This window comes from Eupeodes corollae, chromosome 1 (assembly GCF_945859685.1).
Source record: "Eupeodes corollae chromosome 1, idEupCoro1.1, whole genome shotgun sequence".
In the NCBI taxonomy this organism is placed as follows: Eukaryota; Metazoa; Arthropoda; class Insecta; order Diptera; family Syrphidae; genus Eupeodes; species Eupeodes corollae.
In genome coordinates, this window is record NC_079147.1 from 120,518,197 (window position 1) to 120,543,807 (window position 25,611).

General features: G+C 33.8%; 2 long non-coding RNA genes across 3 annotated transcripts; one reads left to right on the plus strand and one right to left on the minus strand.

The window, feature by feature from the left end:
• The first annotated feature begins 20,634 nt into the window (after positions 1-20,634).
• Positions 20,635-22,845, plus strand: LOC129940998 (uncharacterized). The gene is made up of 4 exons (XR_008780796.1): positions 20,635-20,693; positions 20,764-21,123; positions 21,183-21,349; positions 22,535-22,845. It is a non-coding gene; the product is annotated as an uncharacterized LOC129940998 (long non-coding RNA).
• A 1,563-nt stretch (positions 22,846-24,408) lies between these two features.
• On the minus strand, positions 24,409-24,962 carry LOC129942003 (uncharacterized). 2 transcript variants are annotated; one of them, XR_008780960.1, is made up of 4 exons: positions 24,941-24,962; positions 24,834-24,889; positions 24,690-24,763; positions 24,409-24,629 (listed from the first exon to the last, which is right to left on the minus strand). It is a non-coding gene; the product is annotated as an uncharacterized LOC129942003 (long non-coding RNA). The 2 variants fall into 2 exon arrangements; XR_008780959.1 differs by having other exon boundaries at positions 24,834-24,953.
• Between the last annotated feature and the right edge of the window lie 649 nt (positions 24,963-25,611).

Here is a 25,611-nt window from a genome sequence, read left to right on the forward strand (position 1 = left end):
GAGCTAGACCTTTTTGTTTTAAGGAATGAGCATTAACAATTTAAAGCATTCTTTGCATACGAGAAGCATTATTTAAAGAGTATAACGATTTATTAACATAAATTTAATCAAGATTCATTGGAAAACTTATTTGAAAAGTAACAAAAATAATCCCAGTGTATCAGAATTCGGTGCCCTGTTAGCCAAAGTTATATCGCTCAAATTCTTATTTAACTCAAAATGTTCCAATTGCAGAGCGATACAGACGATAAATTGTTATCCAAGAAGCAACCTCATATCAAGGAAATTTTTGAAGTGACCGAATGCATTGAAAATGACATCAATGTTAGCAATGTAGAAGATAATCAAGCTAAAGATGCAACAACTGTAAAGGTTCCTGAAATCAACGACCATGGTACTAGACATATTTTCAGTTTTTTTGATTTATAAAAAAAACCGTTTATTGGATTTCTTTCGGAAAATATACTTGTTTGCTATCATGTTCCAATATATAATACACAATTTAATTCAAGTCTCTAGCGTTATTGGTTAGTGAGATATTTTGGGTTAACCAAAATGTTCACCTTTTGTTTAAACTGATATGGTAAAAAAACCACCCATGCATGTATTATTATCTTTATACCAAAATTTATTTGAAGTCGATAGACCAATTACAATAACTTCCTATGGGAAGTTAATAAATCAAAAGGAAACACGTTTTTTATATACAGTAATATCAAGGAAACATACAAATCAGGGGCAATACAAATCTACAGGAAGACCCTTATTTAAATGTACTTGTCTATTTTTGAGGAAGTTACCTTTCTAAATTAAAAAAAATAAGATCAGTTCTTTTTAAACTAGAAAAAAAATATTATTTCAATTGGTGACACATTATGCACAATGAGTTACTTACATTTGCATTGAACATAGGTACCTCATCACCAATTGACACCAGTCAACATTCAACAACACTTTATTACGTTTAAAAAGATATAAAACAGAAAAACGTATATTCGTAAATATTGTTTTTCTGGTCGTCGACAAGCGATCAACTCTCCTGCACCTGTTTTCAACGCATCACCACCAACCACACTACACCACCACCAAATAAAACGAGTTTTGTTTTCATTTGTGATAAAACGAGTTTTGTTTTCATTTGTGAAGAATGATCATGGGGTATTATGTGGGTCTATGCATTAGGATTATGAGCGCAAAAGAACATACAAAAATGATTTCAGTTTTTTCCTTGCCTTAGTTTTCATTCATAGGAAAGAAGACGAGCAACATAGATTTCGTGTATACATTTAGTAAATGTGTTGAAACTTTTTGAAAAAGCTTTTTTTTTGGTTGATTTCAATTTCATACCTATATCATTTCTCGCCATAAGGGTGAGACATCTGTATAAATTTATTATATGTGGTTATAGTGAATGAATTAATATGATCGATATGGGATACTGTTTTTTAAACTATAAATTGCAATGTTCACCCAAAATTTTTGTGTGCACTCCATTTTTTCATTGTTTAAACCAATTATGATAAATAAATAATTTTTGAACACATATTTTCACTTTAAATATCTCTCAAATTAATTTCTACTTTTACTTATGCCTACAAAGCCTTAAGTGGAAAATACAACACTGAAAAGGTTATTTGCAAGGTAAAGGGATTATGCTTAGATTACTGAAAAAAAGTTAATTTAGAAACAATTAAAGAAACCGTTTTTAACGCCGATGGAAATTATCACATTCAGATTATTTCTGACAGTATTTGCAGGACAAGGGATCATCAAGTGATAACAAAGACTGAGTGTAATACCTATAGACCAAGATCGGAAAAACGTCACTTTCTCTCTAACCAAAGCTACCTACCTTTTGGATTTTATCGTCAAAATAGTGCCACGGCATTCTTACCCTCTTAGATTAACAATAAACTTGTTACATATTTTGGTATTTCCTTGAAAATATAAAATACAAAAATGTAAAAAGGCTTAAATTAAATTAACTAGAAGTAGAACATTGCTTATGTATTTATTTATTTGGAATGGTTATATGGTGAGTATTGGTTTTAACAAAATCATTGAGCATGAACCCAATTGGTTAAAATATTGTTAGATGAAATGATTTTTTTATTTGATTACGTATTAGTTTACACATCATGACAGTCAATTTAAGTAAGTTTGTTAACTTCTACAGTAACTAGATTATATTCTATTACACGGTCATGAAGAATAAGGCAATACATAGTAGTTAAAAGTGAAACTGGAAGTGATGTTTTAAGTTCAATTTTTATATCCACTGATCCTGTTTTAATTGATTCATTTTGACGGGAACAATCAACCAAAACTATTGGGGCGATATCCTTGAAGTTTTGTTGTAAAAAAAGTGGCTGTGAGTGTTTTTGCTAGTATGAGTATTGAAATTTACTGTACATTTAATAGAGAATGACATACTGGTCTAGTTTATATCTAAGATTTAAATCTTCACGAGGGTACGATTCATAGTTTAAATGCTCCTTTATCTCGGTTTCTCAAATTGAGTTGAATTCTTAACTGTGCATACATGATCAGTGTAAGTTGATAGTGTTGGTTATTCGTACATTTCCCAAGTTCGAAAATGAATTTGAATTGGATTTAATTGTATTTGATTCAATAATGTAATCTTGAATCGGATAAGGTAATATGGGGAACTCTCCATTGCAATTTTAATAATTGATAATTTTATTTCCTCTTTTTCTGTAGTACAATAAGCATTCTCATTACTTCGTGCACGTATTAGAACCAATTCATGGCTTGCGCTTACTATAATCCTTTTATAGTCTTCGGCAAATCCCAACAGATTCTTTAGTGGTACACAAAAATTTAAAGTACCCGATACAGGTGTAATGCTGGAATTTAAAGTCCATGAAGCATTTTCTAAGCTTTAACTTTCATTCTAAGAAGGTAGGTAGGTCTTATTTTCAGATGATTTTGATCTTGACGATGGTGATGTTCTAATAGAACTAAATAGATGGTTACTTTTCGTATCTATTTTATAATTATTATTATAGATTAACGTTATTGTGATTTTGGAGTTAAATGCAGCCCCACAGTTATTCTTCCTCACCTGAAATTTATCAAATCACGGTCTTGATCCACGAGTGTTAATGCTGCTTATTCCGTTGACGTTCACAGGTAAATAGATGACATTTTTCGGGACTTCTATAATTTTATTTCCTGCACAGGTATGCACAGGATTATTATTAAAATAAGAACCAGTAATGATATAACACTCAACTCGTATTACATTCACCTTATTTATATCAACAGGTAAATCCGACAAATGTACCACAGCGGGGTCAAGAACACATTTACTGAAACCAAGCAATTTTCCAATAGTTCTATCCTTATTGAAATATATTTTTTCGTTGCTCCGGATTTCAGATACCATAGTATTATTATTTGCCCCTATTTGAACAGTAGCTGTAGAATTTCGCGATAATAATTCTTCGGAAATAAATTTTGCAATGTTATCAATTTCGTAAGACCCAGTTGGGATGTCAATTTCATATTTCCCTATATGAAACAAATTGTTACGTTCATCTACATTCGGAATAGAGTTCTACGTTTGAAAATCAATCAATCCGCAAGTCCTCATCCAGGTTCAAAGGAGGAAAATACTCAGCTAATAGATTAGAAGTTCTTCCGCTTAGCGTAAGTGTCAATGCCATGCTTATAAAAAATACAATGAATCCATTTTTTAAGAAAACTCTTTATTCATTTGAAATTAAACAATCATATAAAAATCTTAAACATTAATGGCCACACTTTTAATTGTGGTCATTTATGTTAAGTCGTAATCTTGATATTTAGTATATTTATAGTTAATTTTGTCACCCAAATAGTTAATAATTTCATTAGGAGGCTTTAAATTTCTAAAGCCATCAAAATATTCAATTTTACTGCCTTCTTTATAATACGCTACCCAGTGCGTTCCAGGCCCAATTGAGGAATCAAGAATTACAATCCCAGATTCATTTCTCATCGGTTTAGTTTTTGGTTAATTACTCCTCGAAAATTCCGAATTAAATTCTTTGCAAAATTTCTCAAATCTATTTCATTTAATGCGCGATTGGGTAGCGAACTTAGGAGTTTTTTGACTTTGGATTTAAATAAAGTCCAAGCCTATGTTTCATACATTTCCGGTAACATATATAAACATGACATTTATAGGAATTTATTTAGTTTTCATCACTATGCGATTCGTTAAGCAACAATACCAGTTACCGGTACAAAATATGGAACTGGATAACAAGATTGAGAGAAAAAAGCTTGGTAAATTATTCCCTCATAGTATAAGGGGGTAAATTACTGGTCCCTCAAACTGTGGAAAAACAAATGTCATGATGAGTTTACTACTACATCCAAATGGCTTGAAATTTAAAAATATCTATGTATATTCTAAATCTCTACATCAACAGAAGTATGAGTTTTTACTAAAAGCCATAAAACCAATAAAAAACATTGGCTTTTTTAAATCTCTATACATCAACAGAAGAATGAGTTTTTACTAAAAGCCATAAAACCAATAAAAAACATTGGCTTTTTTACATTTTCCAATAATTGTGATGTAATTTGACCCGAAGAGGCTAAACCAAATGGTATATTCATCTTCGACGATATTGCCTGTGAAAAATAAAAAAAAACAATTCGAGTGTATCTTAGTATAGGACGACATCATCACATCGATATTTTTATTTGTGCCAAACATATACAAGAATACCGAAACACTTAATTAGAGACAATGCGAATATTTTCATCGTCTTCAAACAGGATGATATGAATTTAAAATATATTTATAATCATCATGTCAATTCTGATATGACATTTAAAATGTTTCAAAAGGTATGTGCAGAATTTTGGAACACAAATTACGGTTTTGTGGTCATTGATAGGGACAGCCTCTAGAATGAAGGTCGATGTAGAAAGAGTTTTGACTGCTTCCTTAAGCTAAAAAATAGATACAATTTTTGATTTTTGCATCATATGTACAGTAATGCTCCATGAGAGCAGTACAGAACAGTTCAGCGACAGATTATAACAGTTAAAAGCGGTTCAATCGAGTTTAAGACCCAGTATTCTATACGGTTAAGACCAGTAAGCGCAATAAAAAATTCGGTTTAAGAACTATCGAAAGATTTTTCATCAACTTCGATACTTATTTTTTCAACTGCATTTGTAAGAAGAAATAAACTTTACAATAAGATGAACATACATGTAAAACTAACAAAGGAGTTTATTAAAACCACCAATGTCTACGAAAGAAACACAAATCATTCAAGACTGATATAGATTTATTAACTTCCCATAGGAAGTTATTGTAATGGGTCCGATTTGTCAAATTGAAAATTTTGACATTTCTCGACGTTTCAAGGTCCCTAGAGTTAAAATAAAAGATTTTTAGAAAGATGTCTGTGCGTGCGTGTGTGCGTACGTTTGTACGTCGGTACGTTTGCACGTTTGTACGTCCGTACGTTTGTGACGTTTTTTTTCGTCGTCCATAGCTCGAGAACGAGACAAGATATCGACTTCAAATAAATTTTGTTATACAGATAATAAGGCAGTTAGATGCAAAAATGGATATCAAGAAAATTGCGCGGGTGTTTTTTTTATTCATGCTTCAAACTTATTTTATCTTATAAAAAATGTTGTTTTCAACATTTTAAAAAATGTTGAGAAAAATCAAAAAAGTTATTTATTTCGATATTAAGTCATTTTTAAACACAAAACCAACAGTCCGTTTTTTTCATAAAAAATAAAATCTACAAAATTTGGAAAAATTGATACGAGTACATGTAGACAAACTTTTAAGCAAGACAAATCGGCAGACGGTATGGGAAGTTATCAGTGTGGGTCGCATCCCAGCCTTTTTTTTTAATAATTCCAACACTCTTGATAAAACGTATGGTATTCGTTTAAAAGATGGAAAGTGGTACATCGGTAATACTGAGTTCGGCAGGGATATAGAAATTAAAAATAAAACCTTTGAAGGAAAAAATTGTTTTAATTATTGAAGAACTTAAAGAAGCCGATATTATCGAATACAAAATAATGAGTGTTGATAAATTTGGTCGTTATTCATATAGTCCCAAGAGGGAAACAAGGAGAGCCGTGGCCACCAGGCTTACAGGGAGAGCGAGGATTAGCGGTGATTACAATCTAACGTTTAAACGACTAAAAAATATTCAAGATCAAAAAGAACAGGGAGACACTGCTAACAAAAAATGTGTTGATAATGCAAACGAGCAACTTAGAGAATAATCAAATATAAAGTTGTTGAAAAATTTGAGAAGACTCTTGTTTGACACAATTAATTAAAAAAAAAGAAAATAATCACAATTCAAGGGAAAACTACTTTTTAACTTAAAGTCAATCATAACTTCACTTAAGTCTTTAACTAAATGCCTCATTGTGTCAACTCAATTATCATGTCTAACATTCTCGATTCATTTTTGATGAAATTTTGGAGTTTTTGAAAATAAATCGTAATAATTTATTGGAAAAACCTCATGAGGAGCTTTTAAACAATGTTATCTAAATATGTTGAAAAGATTTATGAATATATCGACTACAACTTTAAAACACGGGTGTCATCTTACTAACTGTCCATGGTCTTCAAATTTGTGTAAACCTGGACCAGATACATGCGCATGCCACATGCTGAAAAAAATGATATCTCTGTATAAAAGACCAAAATAGTATCTATATACATATATGTAGGTAAACCTTGTTACTATATATCAAATAAAAGAATTTAAATACTTACTTACTTACTTAAGGTGGCGCTACAGTCCGGGGCGGACCTGGGCCTCAACCAACAAGCGTCTCCAGCCAGCTCGGTCCCTAGCTAGCTGTCTCCAGTTTCGCACGCCAAGTTGGTTGAGGTCCTCTCCCACCTGGGTGCGCCACCTGAGTCGCGGTCTTCCTCTACTGCGCCGTCCCTCGGGATTGGATTCGAAGACCTTCCGGGCTGTAGCGTTGATGTCCATCCGCTCTACATGACCTAGCCATCTAAGCCGTTGGACTTTGATTCTGCTAACTAGGTCAGTGTCGCTGTACAGCCCGTACAGCTCGTCGTTATATCTTCTCCTCCATTCTCCATCTATGCGTACGGGACCAAAAATCGCCCGAAGAATTTTTCTCTCGAAGCATCCTAAGACGCTCTCATCTTTCTTTGACAGGGTCCAGGCCTCAGCGCCATAAATGAGAACCGGGATGATGAGTGTCTTATAGATGGTGATTTTACATGCTCGAGAGAGGACTTTACTTCTCAATTGCCTTCTAAGTCCAAAGAAGCAGCGATTTGCAAGAGTTATTCTTCGTTTGATTTCAGCGCTGGTGTCGTTGTCTGCATTAATAGCGGTGCCTAGGTAGACAAAGTCCTTAACTACCTCAAAGTTATAGCTGTCCATGGTGACGTTTTGTCCAAGACGTCGTCGTTCAGTGTCCTTTTTTGATGACAGCATATACTTGGTCTTGCCCTCATTGACCACTAAACCCATCTTCTTCGCTTCCGTCGCAATGCTCAAAAACGCTCCACTGACATCACGCTTTGATCTTCCAATTATGTCAATATCATCTGCGTATCCGAGTAATTGGATGGATCTTTGGAAGATTGTGCCTCTAGTGTTGACGATTGAGTTTTGCACAATTCTTTCCAGAACGATGTTGAAGAAGTCGCATGACAGTGCATCGCCTTGTCTAAAACCTTTTTTGACATCAAATGCATCGGTAAGATCTTTTCCGACCTTGATAGAGCAGCGTGCATTCTCCATCGTCATTCTGCACAAACGGATAAGTTTGACAGGGATGCCAAAACTAGACATTGCTCGGTAGAGCTCTTCCCTATAGATGCTGTCATACGCGGCTTTAAAATCGATAAAGAGATGGTGGGTATCGATTTGAAGCTCCTGGGTTTTTTCCAAGATCTGCCGTAGTGTGAATATTTGGTCGATAGTGGACTTTCCTGGTCTGAAGCCACACTGATAAGGACCAATCAGGTTGTTGACGAATGGCTTCAGACGTTCACATAATACGGCAGAGAGGATCTTATATGCAATGTTAAGGAGACTGATGCCTCTGTAGTTGGCGCAGTTTAGAGGGTCTCCTTTCTTATGTATCGGGCACACTATGCTGAGATTCCACTCATCGAGCATGCTTTCTTCCGACCAAATTTTGCAGATGAGTTGGTGCATGCTCCCTACCAAGTCATCGCCTGCTGCTTTGAATAGTTCGGCGGTGATGCCGTCAGCTCCAGCAGTTTTGTTTGACTTAAGTTTAGATATAGCTATCTTCACTTCGTCAAGGTCGGGTAGGCGGAATTGTTGATCTGCGTCGCCGAGGTTGAGTGGTTCTATCTCCCTTACAGCGGAGTTCGGTTCGTCATCGCCGTTATATAATTTGGAGAAGTGATCTTTCCATATTCTCAGCATCGACTGTGGTTCTACTACGATGTTCCCTTGATCGTCTTTACAGTCTTCGGTTCGTGGCTGGTACCCTTGGGAAGTTTTTTTTACCTTTTGGTAAAATTTACGAACCTCATTCCTGTTGTGACATCCCTCTATCTCCTCGATCGCGCGCTTCTCATGCTCTCTTTTTTTCCGTCTAAGAAGCCGGTGTTCCTCTCTCCTCTTCTGCTCGTAGAGTTCGCGAGCAGCTCTAGTCCTTTTGTGCAGCGCCGTTTTGTATGCCTCTTGTTTCGCTGCGTGCGCTTGCCGGCATTCGTCGTCAAACCAGGGGTTTCGCTGTGGTGGCCGTGTGAAACCTAGCACTTCAGAGGCGGCATCTCTGATGGCTGCAAGGCAATGTTGCCACTGGTTTTCAATGCTTAATGCAGGAAGCATAGGACTCCTTAGGAGGTTACTAGAGACTCGATCGGAAAAGGACATGGCAGTCTCTTGCGATTGTAGCCGTCTAACGTCGAATCTTCTCACAGTACTTCCTTGTTTTGGCTTGGATCGGGATATCCGTAGCCGTACCTTGGCTACAACGAGGTAGTGGTCCGAGTCAATGTTGGCCTCTCGGAATGTTCGGATATCCTGGATACTGGAGAAGTGTCGTGCGTCGATCGCAATGTGGTCAATCTGGTTGACGGTTGATTGATCAGGAGATTTCCATGTCCCCTTGTGGATATTAAGATGCGTGAACTGCGTACTAGCTACCAGAACGTCTCGCCCCGCAGCGAAATCGACCAGCCTGAATCCGTTGTCGGAGGTGGTGTCGTGCAGGCTGTATCTCCCGATTATGCCACCAAAGATGTCTTCTCTTCCTAGCTTGACATTAAAATCTCCTAAGACAATTTTAATGTCATAGCCAGGGCACTGCTCATATGTCTTGTCCAAGAGCTCGAAGAACATATCTTTGGTGTCTTCATCTTTCTCCTCTGTTGGGGCATGCGCGCATATTAGGCTTATGTTGGCGAATTTAGCCTTGATGCGGATTGTCGTGATGCGCTCGCTCACACTGTTGAAACTCAAGACTTTTTGCCTGAGCCTAGTTCCAACAACAAATCCACACCCAAATAGACGCTGTCTTTGTTCACGGTAGCATTCGCCGTAGTATATATCGCAGTCTTTTAGTTTGCGTTTACCCGGTCCATCCCATCGCACTTCTTGGATGGCTGTAATATCTGCCTTGCAGCAGTTTAGGGCTTCCGCTAATTGTTCGGCTGCACGTGGTCTGTTAAGGGACCTAACATTCCACGTACATATCCGAAGTTCGTTGTCCTTATTTCGTTTGCGTGGGTTGTCAACAGTGAATCCGTCCGTATCCGAGGCTTGTTGTTGCTTCGAAACTATGATGCTTTTACGTGGCCAGGAAGTCACCCCGACGGCACAACCCCCAACCTGGAGGGCCAGATCCTTAGTATAACTCCAAGGAAGGGGAGCCGGATGAACCGCTCCTTATAGGCCTGGGCTCCGAATATGTCGAAGAAGCCCTATAAGGTGTTCACTAAGTAGTTCGACCTTACTGGAACTGTAGACGCCACCGTTGATTCTATCTCGAGAATTCGTCCGCTGCCGCCTGGATAAGGAGAGGTGCCTTAGTGGAAACACCTCTCCCCCCCTCTCTCGTTTGCTGCCCCCAACAACTTTCCACTGGGGTTGGAACCCAATCTCCAGTTGAGGTACTAGGCACCCGATGTTCACCGCGGGGAGGTGAGAGTAGGAGTTGATAGACAGAGGTGGGTTTTGAGAAAAACCTGTGGACGCTTGTGTCCTCTTGAATGCACATGTCTACCATTTGAACATATAGAATTTAAATAAATAAACTAATAAAAAGGTAAATTGTTTTGTCGTTTTAATCATTCAGTGAAAATATGAGTAAAAGAGCCATTGTCGAAGAACTATACAGGCCAGCAAGAAGAAATTTCAAAAAAAAGGAGAGTCGTTAACAAGGGGCTTAATGATATATGACAAGCTGATCCAAAAGGGATCGTATTCGTCAGAAAATGAAAACTACCGATATCTTCTCATAGTTATTGATACATTTTCTAAATTTGGAGGAGTAGTTCATCCTATTAAACATAAAACTGGGGCAATGGTCACTGTTGCCATGCAAGATATATTCAACAACAGTCGATGGCTTAAGAATTTACAAACAGATGATGGGAGAGAATTTTTCAATAAAATATTTTAAACTCTAACGTAAAAACATTAAATCAACCATTATTCAACATTTACTCCACTGCATCGATTGTCGAATGATTTAATCGCACATTGAATTCTTCTATGTGAAAATAATTCAGTTTTAAAGGCATATATAAATGGATTGATATGATAGGGTTGCTGACTAAAACTTATAATAATTCAAAACATTGAACAATAAAAATGAAAAAATCTCAAGTAAATGCATCAAACGAAAAACAATTACTCTCAAAAAATATATCAAAATCAAATGGGGTGGCGCAACAGTCCGTTGTGAACCAGGGCCTAGTGACTTACAACTCTCAACCATTCCTGTGTGCGAGTACTGTTGTCAGGAATGGAAGGGACCTACAATTTACGGCCGAATCCGAACGGCTAATTTGAGAAAGCACTTTTTCATGACAAGAATTACTCTTGAAGGAAATGTCAATTCCTCGCAAGAGGCAGTACCCGCGAAAATTATTTTTTTTTAAATTATGGTGGCACAGGCAGGGATTGAACCCAAGACCCCTTGCATGACAGTCCAACGCACTAACCATCATGCCACGGGTACTACCTCAAAAAAAAAAAAATATATAATTACATCAAAATTCATATTATTCCTAAATTCAAGGAAGGAGACTTTGTAAGAATTAGTAAATACAAACATGTTTTTTTATAAAGGGTACACTCCAAATTGGAATACTGAAATCATTAAAATAATCAAAGTACATGGCACAAATCCTTTTACATATACACATGTTAGAAAACTATCAAGGGCATCCAATCAAGGCCAGTTCTTGAACTAGAATTACAAAAAACTAAGTTTTCCCATAAGAATGTGATTGAAGAAGTGCTTCAGATGAAAAAGAATAAAATATTTGTAAAATGGCTTGGTTTTCCATCCAAACACATCTCTTGGATACATTTTAATCAATAATAATACTAATAAAAAACACAATATCTTTTGTAAATTTCAGGTTTCATTCGGTTCGGTCAGTATTCATTTTTTTGTTTGCCTTTTTCATCGAAAACGAGCCGATTGTTCACAGCCTAAAAGTCCTAGTCTTACAAAATTACTTTAATTTCTATGGGTTTCTGTTATTTAAACGATTTTTTTTACTAACTGTTTATGGTTTTCAAATCAACAAAGAAGAAGTCTAACCGTGCTAAAACAATTTTAAAATGAATAAACTATATTAAAAATTAAAATACTGCAAGCGTTTTAATCATTCATTAAAAAAAAACCTCATCAAGATTTCTCCTTCAAAGAGATTTGAGAAAATTATATAAGTGAAATTAGAAAACATTTTTTTTTTTATTTCATTTTATTTTATTTTTTCAAATTTAACATTTTTTAAATTTTCAATCCTCATCCGCTTTCTCCCGTATGAATGCTGTTCGGGTACTTTTTCGTCGTCTTCGTTCTCATTCCTTTCACGCTTGGATGGCTGAGAAAACATTATATTATATGCCCCATATAGCACAGGTGGTGGTTGCATGACTTTCATCCAGCAACCTTTTCGCTGGGCCATATCTTCCTCCGTCAAATCGGAGAATTTATTGGGTAGAAAACGTTAACGTTTTTCCAATTTCACAATGACTTTGTCTCCAAATTTGATGTTTCTCTTCGAAGCCTTTATAATCGTCATCTTCTGTTCGCTGAGTGTCCTCAGGGATACTAGAGGCTTCTCCTTCGTGAAGGTCTTCAGTTTTTGTAAGAAGTCCATTTCTGACCTTGTACTTTCAGAATACGAATACTTATACTCTAAATTCAACAAAGGCTTTTATATGAAAATTTTTCTTCAAGTATTGTGAAAAAAAAAATTGTGGTAGGAACCTAACTGTATTCACATAAAAACTGTTTTCTTTCACTCAATATCATTAAAACGAGTCCAGTCGTTAGACATATGATGCACAAATATCTTAAGGATTTCAAAGTACTACTTTCTCATTATAACAAATCTAATCTAATCTATTTGAAACGAGAGTAAGGCTAGGTACGCAACGCAATGCTTTTGTTACCCCAGCGGCAGCTAGTGGTTAGGGATAGTGAGTTATAAAATTTTAATTGTTCTTTGTCTATGGTTATTGCTAGAAAATTAAACAAACAAATAAATCCAATACATCGGATCGCTTCATCCTAAAAAAAAGTTTGTTTACAAACATCAAATTACTTTAATAGCCATTTTTAAATTAAATTTATTTATATCTTTTTGACAATTATTATTATTTTCCTATAATACACTCTTATTTTATCCTCCGCAACGACATACAACAAAGACGACCACAACCTTTACGGCGACGACCATATGACGACGACGACCACGACGACGCGAACGACCGACCGACCGACGGAAGCAACCACCATCAAACACATTACCCACACCTAGTACAATCATAAACGATCATCACTACTTCACACACATCTTCTTTAAACTCTCTCGCCATACCACAGTCAATCCCCCATCATCCCTCACACTCCCCCAAACACCAAACAAACATTTGTATTAATTATTACGTTTACATCATCACCACCGACACACAGACTACCCTAACACACTCCGCCGCCTCTTTCTTGCTTCTATTCAAATCCAATATAACATTTACGATCCTCAACAGCACTAACCAACCCTTCATGATCATCACTTCCGCATGCGGCACCACACCAATTAAAAACACATTAAAAACTATTCAAAACAAAACTCATTAAAAAAGCCATACAAAAAGTTCTCATGCTAAACCATGATGTCTTTCTTGAGAGTAAAAATTGAAGATCCGAAGGAGAAAAAAAATTCGCAGTCTTAGGCTTCTGCTAATAAGTTTGCTGCTGACATGAACCTAGACTAGAATTTATGTCCAACTAAAAACAATGTCTACTTATATAGAAATAAATATACATGAAGCCTTTTTCACAATGTTATTTGTATTACCTGGTATCTTTAATTATTTCAATGCACTTATATTATTTTTAAAATACTTCTTATTTGTATTAACTAAAAAGATTGATAGATTTTAAATAAAAAAAATTGTTGGTCACAAAAAGAATGGCCGTTAACACTTCTATTTGTCAACCTATCAAACGTAAGAATGACCATACAAACCCTTAGGTTATTATTAATTATTATTATTAAGCCTATCTCCTATTAACTAAGTAAATAGTTACTACTACCTCTAAGTGAGATCACTATTTCCACCTACAATTATTTTCCATCCCTATCACAGATAATTATTCCCCCTCATCCATGTCCAAGAAAGCGTACCCACACATCTACACTACTACTACAGTCTATTTTCTCTTCTATTACTCAAATATCAATCTAATTCCTAAGTTCCTTAATAATGCTATTATTTATCTTAACTAATTAATCTTATCTTTACCTTATCAATCTTATTTTGTCTTAATTTTCTAATTAAATAACTTTTCATCTCTTACTGTCCTACCCCTTAACCAGTGAGTAAAAATAAGACAAAGCTACTATTGCATGCAACTAGATGGGATACCTACATATGTATGAATTGCCAAAACAAAATCATAACAAACATGGACGTGCACTGGGAACAATAATTATTTTGGTTAGTATTAAATTAAATTAAACTAATTCTTAGCAACAATAATTATCTTTTTATTATTTTTATTTCTTTTTCAAATATTGCTAAATGCTTTTTATATAATCAAAGAAAGATTTATTATTTCCATTGTTGAGCAGTTCTACTATAATAAATATGATTTAAAATATAACTAGTATTCATACATGCGTTTCACCCCGATTTAATGGTTGGGCTCATCAGAAGATGACAATTGCACCTTGTCTTGACGCATATTTTCCCGAATAAATAGGGATTCCATATTCCATACGTAGAGCAATGCGAATTATATACGAGTAGTTGCTACAAGTCTTCAAATCAAAGAAGATAAATTGTAGGTATTTTATTGCCTTGCTATGGGACTTCTTGAAAAAGAAATATTTGACTGTAAACGGTCGAAATTTTTTTTCTGAACACTGCAATTCGAAGGAGAGGATTTTGAAGGACTGTAGTGGAGCGTCCGTTACGTGTTTAGGAAAAGGAGCAATGGATTTTGTAAAATATCAAAATTAAAAAAATTAATACGATATTAGAACAGCTGATGGAAATCAGCAGAAGATAGTAGGATGTTTTAGAGCGAATGTTTCATCTTTGTATATATGAAAACCATAGTACTCTCATGGTGGAAGTCGAATAGGGCGGCATCTACATATTTTTTGTGGAACGTCTAGCGAAGACATTCATGGACAAATCCATTGCAGTCGGGAGACTTTCAAATGTTATAATTTGAAATAAAGAAAGACTATAGTGAATTAACGAAAGTCTGAGTGCGAGGGGAATACACATTTGTTTCTTTGTGTTTGTATTTTGGTTTGGTTATATTTTTACATACGCAAAACGGTAGACTTTCTATACAAATATGATAAGCCAAAAGCAGGTGAATTGCGATTTCGTGTAGGAATTTAATATTCTTGGTTGAGATTTTATATTTTTGATGATTTAAAGATTTCATAAGGGAATTATAACTTAAACTATTATAGGCAAGTAAATATGTAGGTATTGTATTGTTATGAATAACAGAAAATAAATAACTTTTTTTTTTAATTTGATCGCCTTAACCTTTCTTACAGTTTGTTTAAAAAATCGAGCATAAATAGGTTTAAATCTTCAAAGTCTTAGAACGATGTTTTTTTATAAATAAATTTGTTGATTGATACTAAACGCAATTGAAAAGCTGGTTACACAATTATTAACAACTTATAGTGAAATACAAAATTTTGATGCATGTTAAATTTTGTGCACATATAGAAAGATAGTAAACATACCTACCTATTATCGCATAATTTAAGGAAATTTTAGCTTGGACGTTTTTTAATGGTAGTGAATTTTTAAATGGGATGAGGAACTTTTAAAATCGTTTGTTTAAAAAATTAATACAAATAATTGAGTTTATAAAGTACCTAGGTAGTTATAACTTCCGGTAAAAAAAGTATTTCAAGGACAAATTTGAAGACGGTTTTACTTAAGTTCTTATGATATTATGCTATATGTAGGCATTTATTATAATCTATCTACAATAGTAAGTCCTCAAAGATGTAAGGAAATGCTTTCTTTTATTTTAGTAAACCTACCCAGGCTCATTTTTAAACTTACATAAACTTTGTTTGTATAAGTAAGTATTATCGATTTTTTACCGTTAGCTCTGTCACAGAAAAAAAACGCTTTTTAAATATATGGCTGTTCATAAAAATAGCATTGCATGACAAAGTACCAGATCTATTACATAAGAAGTAAGACAAACTGTAATAAGTGATATGAAAGTATACAAATCATTTTAGCTTACAATTAGTACTTTGTTGCATAACCATTGTTTTTTATGATGCCTCGCATCTACGTGGCATCGAGTCCACTAAATCCTGACACCTTTCGACTATAATTGCATTCCACGAATCACGCACTGCTTTCCACAATGCTTTCGAATTCTTGGGTTTTGCTTTATGAACTGCGTTCTTAACATCACTCCATAACGGTTAACTTCTTCTGCGCAAACATGATTTTGCATTTTTTGACGTATGCTTTGGGTCATAGCTTTGTTGGTATACCTACCTAAAACCAACGGCATTTCTACTTCAGCATAGGGTAACATAACATCCTCGAGAATTTTTACATACTCGGTTGCATCCCTTATACCCCCATGGGATAAATAGGCCCGACCCCGTAATATGAAAAGCAAGCTCATATCATAACTTTTCCTCCACCATGCTTTACTGTTTTTATAGTGTACCGTGGATTGTATGCTGCATTTTAGGATTTTCTCACATTGGACTCAAAAAGGACGACTTTGCTTTCATCGCTCTACAGAACATTCCTCCATTTCACATTTTCTGTTTTATTAACGGAACAATTTTTCTGTCAGTTCTTTCAGTAGCCATCCTTTTTGGGCCTCGCGTTTTCGGGTTATTTAAGACGTTACTGACTATTTTTGCTGAACAGCCTAGGATGTCTCGAATATTTTGGTAGGTTTTTCCCTTCAAACGCAGTTTTCGAATACGTTGACGAATTTGTTCCGTGCAGTGTCTTGACCGTCCCATTGTTTATTTTTGAGCTAATGTTTATTAATTTTTAATATGCTAGTATGTTAAAAATACTTAAAACTTTATATCGTAAAATATTCACTTGACGAAAAATAAAAAAAAAGAATTTTAACACTTTTTAACTATAAAATCAAAAACAATTCTATTTTTATGAACACCTATATCCAGAGAGTTTGAAATAATGTGTGTTCACCGGAAGAAGTAGAGTATAACTAACTTCAAGTCTCTAATATGAAAAGGAAAGACCGTTAGATGCAGATAACATGGTCATTTTTTTTTAAGAATTTCCGTTATTTAATAATAAACAATAATAAAATATGCCCAGCACTGCTATTTTTATGAACACAACTGTACATAAATGTAATGACTTTTTCTCAGTGGTGAGATATATAAATGTATGCAATTTTTTTCTGTCAGAGCAAAGTTTTTAAATTTGGGGTAATTTTTCTATAAATTTGAAATATTTTGTTTTCAAAAATGTTAGTGCCGTTTGATTTCTCATAAAAAGGTTTGTAGGTTTTCGTGTTTTGTAAAAAAAGTTATTAGTTGAACTATTCATAAAAATTTTAAAATTACCAACAATATTTTGCATGTGATGAAATAGTTTGATTTCAAAATATATATTAGCAAGAATTGTTACCAATTTTAGTAGCATTTCTTAAAATATTTTATTTCTTAGTTAGCTTAGCTTTTAATAATCTGTGATATTTAGTTAGTAAGCTGAAGTACCTAATTTTTAGTGGGATAAAGACCGATTTTTGTACCTGTGATATTATATATATAGCTAGTTCAAATTAGTAAGTATTTATTTTAACAGAAGCTGTGATAATTTTCCTTTGTAGGTTACTGGTTCTGGCATTTACTTCAGTTTTTATTTCTTATATAAACCAATACAAATTAGATGAATGAAATTAATTTGAATTCAATATCATCTATTGTTCACGAGATATCGAGAACCAAGCATCAATTTTTTTCCAAATGTGTGTACTATTTTTTAGATTTTATTTTTTTACGACAAAACGGACTGTTGGATTTTTATGAAAATTAACTGAATGTCGAAAACAATATTTTTTATAAGATGCAATGAGCTTAAACCATAATATGTACATATTTGAGTCGAAAATCAATATAAAACTTTTAATAATGTTTTTGTATAGGTTTTAATTTTTTATAACAAAGATGTCGAATCGATTTGTCCCTAAATTTTACCATTAATATCAAAAACGTTATACTTGTTGCACACAATTATTTTGGACATAAATTTATCTTTTGTTCGTAAAATATTCGAGGTGACAAATATTTTGTTTTAGTGTTTTTGATTTATGAAAAACCGTTAATTGTTTTTTTTTTTCAAAAAATATTAATTCAAGTCTATAGCGTTATTGCTTCGTGAGATATTTTAAGTCAACTAAAATTTTAACCAACATTTTAAAATTGCTATGGTAAGAAGACCACCCAATCATTTTTTTAGAGCCCTTTTCGCACAATTTTGCTTCATTATCTGTGTAAAAAACATTATTTGAAGTCAATATTTCTACTTGTTCTTTAGCTATGGACGACTAAAAAAACTTCGCGAACGTACTGACGTGAGAACGAACGTATACACGCACGCACAGACATCTCTCTAAAAACCTTTTATTTCGACTCTGAAGACCTTGAAACCTCGGAAAATGTCTATATTTTCAATTCGACAAATCGGACGATTACAATAACTTAATCGGACGATTATAATAAGTTAAAAATGCCTTCTTCTACATTACATTTACGAAACTATATCTACTTACTAATAGTTAATAAGTTAAAAAAAAAACTTTTAATTAGATTTTTTTCTTAAAGTCACACATCATAAAATAGACGAGCTGATAAAATTGGATTAAAGGTACTTACAACAGCAAACAACATATGTATACATACCTATGTAAATACCTAAATGTTTACAACATTTGTATGTTGTTTATGCCTTCTAAGGTGTATTGTTATTAATTAAAAATTATACCTACAACAAAAGTAGGATTTGAACATAAATAAAAGACATACATTTCAACTATTAAATTATTCAAATTATCTGGACCAACATAAAGAATTAATTTGTTTTTATTTTAAACAACATATTTATAAAAACTGTACCTACCTATCTACTAACCTCAAACAAATTGCTAAGTGTACGGATATTATCACTGCCCGGATACTAGGTACCTAGTAGGAATTCCCTATGAAATTTTATGAAATACCTTCCTATACCTACGAATACCCTTTATATTTTAAATTTGAATTTTATATCAAACCCACATCCTGAAAAAAAATCATCTACCAATTGATATTTATCTACAAGAAAAAAACTTTTAAGTCGAAACAAATCTAATCTTCAAATATTGCAGAAAAACTTAATGCCAAATAAAAGCAATATACCTACCTACCAGCAAAAATATACATTGCTATATCCAAACGTATAACTACCCCCATATTCTTCTTCTTTACAAAGATCTGCAAGACAAAAATCGCATCGTAGCTTTGTATACATAATACAAACCATATTGTGCATATTATATGTATGCATAAAGATCGTACACAAGGAGAAGCAGCCTTATGAACATAGAGGAAATATATTATCTAGAGTCCCGACTTAATGGGTTTGCTCTCTTTCGGACTACAAGCTAAATTGGGAGGATTTTGTCTATAAGGATAAGCATGTGTTAGTGGTCCCGTGCTTTTCTTATGGGACCAAGCCATTATGAATGTAGTTGTTATGGAATTTGTGCCCACATTGCTCGACCGCGGGGGAAAAAACTATGAGGTGAACTCAGACGTTCAAAAAATAAATCCGTTGAATTCAAAAATTGAAAAATGAATGCAATATTTTTAGAAAAATGAATTTTACAACTTCTTTTTAGTGAAATCTGTGCTAAAAATAATATTTGAATGCTTTTGGCACACAAATTCTATGTATTTTATGAAAAATTTCGCTAAAAACAGAAAAAATCGTGCTGAAAGTATAAGCGCACCCTAGAACTGTAATGCGAACGTATCCCAATTTGAGTTATGTCAAGTTTTGACAGATCAACAGCGAGGTGAGTATTTTGACAATTCTACGAAAATGTAAACAAACCAAAATTCAGTATCAATAAAGCAAATGAAGGTAAAACAAAATATTAATTTATTGAAACAAAAATATATATTGAATTTAATTTAATCCTCAGATAAAAAAGACCCCAAGGATTACGTTGCAACAAGAAAAGTGGAAGTGGAAGCCCCGCGTTGGAAGCCAGCAACGCCGACATATTTATTGTGGAGTGAATAGGTACAAATTGAAGGTAAATGTGTTCATATTAATTTTTAACTCAAATTATATGAATATTGTTTTGTTTTGTTTTTTAGTAAAAAATTACACTGCTCAACAAGACTGGCGATCAAATCGCTCTATTCTGATGGCTTATATCCTCATTGTTAACCCTGTAGGAATGAGAAGGGCCGATTACAGCGAAGGGATCGATGTTGCAGAAGTCTGAAAAGCTTCGCTTTGCAACCTATCTGACATGCTTCATTTGACGAGATGGATATACAAGTCGAGAGTTGTTATAAAGTTGAGGAATTTCTTTACTTGGTGGTCATTCATAGCCAAGCCAAATACAAATACAAGTTGAATTAATTGCAGCGTGTGATAGCAGTAGCACATTCACGTAATGTGCCAACATCTTTGCAATGCAAAGCACTTCTTTCAGCCAGCTACGGATAGCCGAAAGATCGCAATGAATGCAAGTCCTTCCTCATCATGAGAACAATAGTTAATTTAATCTACAGTCAGTTTTTCAAGACAGTACCTACCACCTAGGATTGGCCAATTGATCTGTTTCACTATGTTCTTTTTTACAGAAATTCACATTTGAATATCTTCCCTTTACATTTGTTGGCGAACTCTGTGATGTAGTTGGTGAGGATGTGTTTATAAATAATAAAATAAGAACTATCTTAATTTTCGCTTTTTCTAATTTAAATTGTAGGTCTCTGGAATTCAATTGAAATACCTTCTTTCAATTATGATTTATTGCTTTCAATGCCGTCAATATCTTCAATTCAATTCTGCCTCTTGTTACCAACGAAGAAGGAGACAAGATCGGAAAATTTTCTGGCGATGGTATTTGGCTGGACGAAGGAAAACCGTCGCCTTTTTCTCTTTATCAGTTCTTTTTGAAAATGCCAAATTCTGAAGTCGAGAATCTTCTCAAGTCGTTCACGTTGTTCAAGTAGTTTTATTCCACTGGAAGAAATTGCATTTCTCATGGAACAACACAAAAAATCACCAGAGAAGAGAAAAGCACAAACGATTCTAGCTGAAGATATGACGCTTCTAGTCCATTGAGGTGATTTTTAATAAACAAATAAATCACTTCTTTTAGCTTTCTAAGTTTTTCTCTTTCAGAGGCGGGTCTAAAACAAGCCGAAAAAGTCACAGAAGCGCTCTACAAGGCAAATGTTGAAGGACTAGGTGAACTGAACTACAACTAAATCATATCGTTAAGATTTTTCCAGAGCCTGGACTATCCATTCTTGATCTGGCACTAAAAGCTTAATGTTTTACAACAGAGAGTAAGTGAAAAGTGTTATGTTTCTGCTTGAGGTAATTTATTAACTTCCCATAGGAAGTTATTGTAATGGGTCCGATTTGTCAAATTGAAAATTTTGACATTTCTAGACGTTTCAAGGTCCCTAGAGTCGAAATAAAAGATTTTTAGAAAGATGTCTGTGCGTGCGTGTGTACGTACGTTTGTACGTCCGTACGTCCGTATGTCCGTACGTCCGTACGTCCGTATGTCCGTACGTTCGCGACGTTTTTTTCGTCGTCCATAGCTCAAGAACCAGAAGAGATATCAACTTCAAATAAATTTTGTTATACAGATAATAAGGCAGAAAGATGCAGAAAGGGCTCTCAAGAAAATTGCGTGGGTGGTTTTTTCACTATAGCAGGTTGAAAAAATGGTGAAAATTTTGGTTAACCCTAAATATCTTACGAACCAAAAACGCTAGAGACTTGAATTAAATTTTATATAATATATTGTAACGTGATCTCAAAGAAGTATATTTTTTGAAAAAAATCAATATAACGGTTTTTTTTATAAATCAATAAAACTGAAAAAAAAAATTTGTCACCTCCAAAATTTTACGACTTAAATATGATTTCATCTCTAAAACAATTTTGTGCAACGAAGAATAATGTTTTTGACATCTGATAAAATTTTGACAAAAATTGAATTGACAGTTTTTATTACAAAAAATAAAAACCTAAAAAAAAAATGTATAAAAGTTGGTAAAAATTGATTTTCGACTCAAATATCTCTTCAAAAATTTTAAATATTGGCTTCAAACTAATTTTATCTTATAAGAAATATTGTTTTTAACATTTGGTAACATTTTTAAAAAATTCGAATTGACAGTTTTTTTACAAAAAATAAAACTCTAAAAAAAACAATACCTACTAAAACTTGGTAAAAATTAACTTTCGGCTCAAATAGCTTTTCAAAAATTAAATATATATGCATCAAACTTATCTTATTTCACAGAAAATATTGTTTTCAATATTGAGTTATTTTTATATAAAAATCCAACAGTCCGTTTTTTTCATACAAAATAAAATCTACAAAAAATAGAGCGCAAATTTGGTAAAAATACATATAGACAAACTTTTAAGCAAGACAAATCGACAGACAGGATGGGAAGTTATCAGTGTGGGTCGCATCCCAGCCTCTTTTTTTATAATTAAAAATCTTCTTTCAGCTGATACAATGAGAATCATCACAGCTGGGGGTTCTATATCAAGCAATAGCGAACTCAAAACTTCGCACTAACATCCACTACCTCATCACCACAAACATCAGATACCATTTATATCTATTAGTTAAAAATGTTAAATGTCTCCTTTTTGTTGGCAAGGATGAGCATATGAATAAAAACAATTTGTTTAGCTTATATCCATATTCAATTTTACATTAATTAAAAGTCATTAATAATAATATTGTATTCTTTTTTGTGATAAAAATAAATAATTTGAATCATTAAATATGTAGACTCCCTGGTTTGTCAATCATGTTTATATATTTTTTTAAATACAATGAAATTAATTCAAATATGTTTTTAAATTCCATTCGGCACTCAACGTTATAATTGGTGGTAATTGTGATGATTTCCAAATGTACAATATTATTTCAATATTTCGCTTAAATTTGTTTCGTACTTTTCATCTAATCAAATTTATATCGTTTAAATGGGCGGGTAAAAATTCCAACGAACATTTTAGTTATGTAGGTCCCATTTTGTTCAAGGTTCGAGTTGTGCTGCCCCCAAACAACCGAAATGGGATGTTTTATATTGGCTAATCCGATCAATTTGTACATTACCATTTGTATATTCTTCAAAATTCACTTGATTCAACCGAATTCAACCCCTGAAGAAAAAAGCACCAACATCTTTGAATTCAAAACAAATTCCTTTATTATTAAAGTAAAATAAATCATAAATAATTTTGAATAACAATATTCCTAGTCAGCAAAGAAATAGTAGAATATACAATATATACAAAATTTACACTATAGGTCAAAATAAATAAACAAGTTGTTTGCAAAAAAGATTAATTTCTACATATACATAGAAATAAATTTAGGCTTCAATTTGACCAACTTTTACAAAAACTTTCGATGATAATGCGTGTTTTTGACGTTCTTTCTTTTCGTGCGTGTGTATATATTCACAAAAGCATATTTCATCAAAAAACTAAGGGTAACATCATCGCCTGGTTTCAGTCCTTCTTCAGGTGTGAAGTTCAATTTGATTGTTACTTTATTGGACTTTCTTCAAGTCGTGAAACTATAAAAAAATAAGAGAAACAACATAGAATAAGAATTTACAATTCGATTGTTATTTACTTTGGTTATTTTCGTTGAACTTTTATTCGAAGTCGATCATTTGCCGTTCCTCTTCCTTGGTTGGCAGTTTCATAATGGTTGTGGCCATATGGTACATCGTTGGGTTAGTTAACTTGAGGTTCAATTCAGTGGACGTGCCAGGCTTCAGTGGCTTTTCACAACGCACAAGCAGAACGTTGGGCACATGGTAGTTAGCAAGCAATTGAATGCGATACTTGATCGATCCTGGATGGTACTACGGCTTGATGACATTGTTTTCGCATTGTCGACAACGCAGAGATCGCTTCCGCTGCGAATGGAGGTTATTCACTGTGAATAGTTGATCGGCAGGTTTACCATGACGCTGCTAAATTTTCGTGACTATAAATTAATTTGCATTAACAAGAAATCTTAAATGGAAGTTGACTTACTTTTTTTGATGTTGATTTTCTGTGTGAAAATCAATGGATTCCACTCGCCGACATCGTCAGTAGCTGCCGAGAGACTGATCTGAATCTGTTTGGCTTCTTGGGCATTCTTGTCGGACCAGCTCATTTGCCTCCGAATGATTGCCACCGTTAAACCAGTGCGATTCTAAGGAGCAAAATAAATGGATTCGTTGTAGATTTAAAATTTGAACTCTCTTACAGTCAAGGTTGGACAATTTTTGAGTTCCTGCGATTGTATTCTTGTTTTTCTTGTGTCTCTTGCAGAACTGCAGACTGGTAGTAAACTCTTTACACCTAGAAGATAAAGATTAAGCTAGTTGACTACGATATGAATGTTTCGATACGTACTTACACAATTGATGGAGAAGGGCGTCAGCGGTCGACTATTACATGGCAAAACTTCCACTTGCATCATTGACTTGGTGGTGTTGTTTCTAATGGTTTTGATGGTGACACCTCCGCCGTCAACGCCTGCGGCAGCTCTTGCCATTGAGAAGTACATACAAAAACAATGGGTAGCATCTGCAGTTAAAAACATTGATATTATTTTGTTAAGAGAAATATAATATACAAAAAACTTACCAGCAAATCAGCGCCTTGTTTGTTTTGCTTTCCAAATTACTTAAAGGAAATTGCTTCCTGCATTTTGGCAATATCTAAAATGAAAAGACAGACTACAAAATAAATCCATTATTGTTGCACCTCCTTCACTTCAATTTGACTTACTTTTTATTCAATGAAGTGAACTTGTATATACCCTCTTCATTATAAAGAATTTTGGTCTGAAAAATATCAAATTATATTAAAAATCAAAACAATTAACAAAAACTTACTCTTAAAATCCGAAACCCATTGCTCATTTTTGACAGGTCACAAAAATTCCATAAGTTTCTTTTTAGCCCAATCCCCCATTTTGCTTTTTTTTCTCCACTCACATGTATTCACCGATAGAGAATTTGAGAGATTTCACCTCGAATTTGGGAGAGTTGACCTCGAATAAAATTTGAGGGTGTTTCAGGTAGGACGGGTACCGGTCGGGACTCTAGATAATATATTTCCTCTATGCTTATGAATGTAAATAAAAACAAAAATCCGTATAAGATCCTTAACAGCTGATGTAAGCATACAAATTTTTTCATATATTAGACACAATATTGAGATTTTTTTTTTTACTTTGCACGTTTTCCATATAAAATTCCATTGATATAAAGCAACAACAAAAACAAATTCATTGACCATCATAACATGGAAGCTTTGTATATGAAAACATATACAAGGATAGACTCTAATAGAAGAGGAGATACTTATTCATAGTCTTTTGCAACCACTGTTTCTAGGTGTACATTTCTGGAGTTCTTATAATGTTACTCCAAATAAAATTAGTGAGCTTAACGCTAAAGTAATGACGAAAGAACAGCCAAGTTGGAGTGCATCAAGTCATTGCATCCCATTTCTACAGTAGTACAGATTACAGAAACTGATGCATGCTGAACTGGACAGAATG